Consider the following 4,496-nt stretch of genomic DNA (forward strand, 5'->3'; position numbering starts at 1 on the left):
CAAGCAGTGGAAGGGGTGTCCATGGTGGGCAGGCAACCAAACGTAAAATTGCATTAGATGAGATTCATAGTCTTTTTTTTCCTTTTTTTTCAAACTGCCACGATTTTCTCAGTGAAGCTGATGTTAATTCCTGGGGCTCTGGAAGTATTCCACTCAGTTTAGGTGGATTAGATGACTCTCTGTGTAAACAACACCTACCACTTTACTTATCCATCTTGAAAGCAGCTTGGATCTGTTTCAAATAATCAGTCAAATGTTTTTTTTGTAAATCATACTATTCAAGCAACAGCCAATGACTCAGTTTAACTTGTCACTCCGGGTCTGTATGTGACGGCTGGTCTAAAGGCTGCTACTCATTCTCTCAGGAATTTGGGATGAGATAGATCAGGAGAAAGTTTTCTCTTCCATTCCCTGCTGTTCTTGAGCAATCTTACATTGATTGATTGATTGATTGATTGATTGAGAATTCATTTTGAACATAAAGGTAATAGAAAGAAATAATAATCTTACACAAAATAGATAGCTTACATGTCCGAAAAGACTTTTAAATAATCAGGTATAGATTATGGATGGATGTTATGTGGCCATTGCATTTACTATAACATGTTCACAACCAGCCAGCAGTCATGACCTAATGACCCCAATCCTGATGATACTGCCACCCAACAGTTTGTTTTGAAAGCACAGACACAATGATGAAAATATTCAGTCACTTATCATGTGTGTATTTCCGCATCAGCAAATCCTATGGAGTACGCTTTACTATTCTGTGGGCACATAGTATGTTTTAATCAGAGCCGTTGAGAGATTTTTGGAAGTCCAAAAATGCTTGCACGTCATTCCCGGAAGTTCTTGGCACACAGTTAGAATCCATTATTAGTAGCGACAGAACTGTGATTTTTGGTAATTATTAGTCAATAAATGTATCCATTTACAATATAGCAGCCCGACATGCCTATGTAGTTACAGTATGTAGTTAGTCAATATGTTTTTTTTATACAAATTATTTTAAAATAATCCACCTACATACTTTAATGCGCATGTTGATTTAATTCATGTGCTCATGATTTAATATATGATTATTTAAACGTCTTACCCTTCATAAGTGCAACACAGACGGTCCATTGACTCCATTCTGCTGCTACTCTAATGCGCTGCTGCTCACTTCAGGGAACTATTGAGAGGCTCCATGATCCGCCATTGCTGGTCCATTGAAGTGAACGGAGTTGTCGCTACTCTCTCTCTCTCAACGGCACTGGTTTTAATGCATTGCTATGCAGCTTTGAGAAGGCTATTTTAAGGTTGTTTTTTTCCACAGATGACTAGTGACCCTGTAGAAAATAAAATAAGTAATGTAACTTTTTTATTAACTTTATCAAAGTCATTTAATTTATTAGGCCTACATTTGATTTCTGTTTTATTGCTTTTCAAATAAATGGTTTAAATTGGGCCAAAGAAGCAAATTCCTTAAAACATAAATTTATTAATTACTACTTGAACATGCATAAATAAGTTGATGTGGATACGATATTCTTATGTTATCCTTAAGTGAATGAATGCTATGTAAATCATTTTTTAACATAAGAGCAATTCAAACAAAATGTGATAATAAGGCCTAAATATGTATCCCAGAAACAGAAATATGTACAGGCTGTCAAACTATAATGTCACAATAAGAAAAGGTTGTTAGCAGCAGCTATTCTAAAACTGCACAAATAGATTCATGCACTGGTAACTGCAGTAATAATGTTCACTATCATATCTGATCCCTGCAAACATTGCTACATTCATTCAATAGTTCCTTATCAATGCATGACAAATGGGAAGATAGACATGGGCTGATAAACATGCAGTGCCATGCACTACAATATAAGACATATTCATGGAAAAATTATTAAGTGACTGTATACTTCTTTTTTTTTACAGTACACGACACCACGCGTAAACCATACACAGACATAACGTGAACTGAACTTTCACATCAACCTGCCAAGTGTGACATTTACATCAGTGCATGTTAGCCTGTTCATAAAAATAAATAGAACAACAGTCAAAAATCAAGACATATCCAGAGAAAACACTGATTAAAAGAGTACAGCATGGTGCTGTGTCAATAACTATGATTAGTTTAATAGAGTATATCTAATATTAGGTACAAAGCTGGCATCTACAGGATGTAAAAGTTGGACAAGTGGTTGCTGTCAACACAATGTGATATTTTCTTTTCATTTCTGTGAAGAACGTGGCCTCAGATGTGTATTTCTCTCTGCTGTGGCTGTATGGACATTAGCTTTAAGTGCCTGTACTTTGAGAAAATGTTGCATTTGTCAGCTAAAGCAAAACAGGATAATTTCAGCCATAGTCAACTGTGGAACGGTTCTGCTTCAAGAGTTAACCCACATTCAGAACCAAAAAGTTGTGATGACGAAATGCGGTGAGGGCTCCGGCAGGTGAAGGTGGAGGGCAAAGTGGAAGATGGCAGATGGCAGATGGCAGGGCTGGACTGAGCGGGGACTCAGTCAAGAGGAGCTAGCATGCGAGGCAGGGGATTCAGGGATGTCAGAGGGCAGTGGGGTAGAGAGGGTTTTGGACTACAGGAGTTGGGCGGTGAGCGTGGCAGGCACAGAGTCAAGCCAGGCGAACGTGGCAGGCACAGAGTCAAGCCAGGCAGAAAGGTAAGCAGGGGATGATCACAGGCACAGGGAGACAAAGGTTAGTTCAAGCAATTATCTAACGTTTTGAAAGGCAAACATGTTGCGGAGAGCCAGCATCACAAGGACCACTAGAGCACAGATGTGCTCAGAGTCTGACTGATGTTGTCATCCATCCATGAGGTTTTCAAATTCAACCTCTTGGGCATTCAGCTTTACACAATGTGACTCTCTTCCTAAATATCTGAACTCTCCCTCATGTTGATAGCAGATATACAAGGTGTAAAGTCAGGCTATGCAAAGTAACCTGAATATGCACATTATATGCAAATTAAGCATTTGGCAAAACACAGCGCCTCTGTGTGGCCACAAGGGGGAAAAACAGTCTCTGGCCAGGGTTGGTGCCAGCTTTGGAGGCTCTCATATTATCCTGCCCTAAAAGACCCCCGCCCCACACCCACTTTGAATGGGATGCTGCAACGTTAAGACTGCCATTGGCCTCACATTTGGACGCATTCAGGAAACCCAGTCACGTTCATATTAACTTGAATAAAACTGGGGATGGGACGATACCACTTTTTCGTGTCTGATCTGATACCGAATCTGCCACCTCGAGTATCTGCCGATACTGATCCGATACTAATCTGATAAAATCTTTTCCCACTTGTAAAATAAAGTATTAACAATGCATTGTTCAGGATGCACTTTGCTTAACCTAGCCATCTCAACTGTGAAACAAATCAACTCCCCTAAAGGAAGACATGCATAGCCAGCAACATGACTGAGTTATTGAATACTGCTGTTTTAGTTCTCATAGTACTTTTAGCAGAATGTTTTATATCTAGTACTGTTCAAACAAGCAAAAAAAAAATTTAACTATAAACTGTTGTTTAAATAATAATAAATTAACATAACAATATGATGCCAGAATGCCGTTCAAGGCTTAGTAGATACGTAAAATAGGCATTTATTTGGCATGTTTACTGTGATGTATCGGATCAGATTTTACTTCATATTTCTTCCGATATCAGATCCAGTCATTTTGGTCAATATTGCCCCGGTACCGATATGGAATATTGGATCGGCACATCCCATTTAAAACACTGGAATGAGGAACTTAGTACCACGTTCACTATTCCACCTTCTACTCTGACTCGAGCTAAATGTGTCATAAAGATATTCATGGCAGGTTGTTCTGTTTCTGTAGTCCAACGACTACTGTGAAATATTGTGTATATGAAACATCCTTTTATTCAAAACCATAGCAAAGACACTCAGGAAATTACGTGAATGTATTCTATATACATAAACATATCATATGATCAGAAGTCAACAGTTCTTTCGTCCACAGTTCGAAGAACGTTTATATTCTTTGAACAACCATATCTATCACAGGGCTTCTGTAAAAAAATTTAATCTTCAAATAATTTGGTGTTTGCGAGCAGCCTGCCCTGGTGTTTCTGCACACTCATCGTTTCGTATTGTCTGGTAGAGGAGCAATATCTGTCAGTAGGGCCTTTTGTCTGCTTTTAAATTAAGTGTTTAAATCACTCGAGTTGCATTAAAGATAAAAAAAAATGAAAAGAAAAGGAAGATGAAAGGTGAAATTTTGCCAACTTGATACAAATAGTGTCAGCACTTGGGAAAAACTTAAAAATAGTATTTTGATGCAAAATAAATAACGGTCAAAGTTACAGCCTCCTGGATAACAGAACTACACTGCCACCAAATGGACAGACCACAAAACACATCACTCACCTCAGCGGAGAAGTGAGTCAAGAATTACATTCGAAGCAGACAGACAGGAGAAGAGGAGTTGAGGACACAAATAATTGGAAAACAATG

The sequence above is a fragment of the Scophthalmus maximus genome, chromosome 8, assembly GCF_022379125.1.
Source record: "Scophthalmus maximus strain ysfricsl-2021 chromosome 8, ASM2237912v1, whole genome shotgun sequence".
Classification (NCBI taxonomy): domain Eukaryota; kingdom Metazoa; phylum Chordata; class Actinopteri; order Pleuronectiformes; family Scophthalmidae; genus Scophthalmus; species Scophthalmus maximus.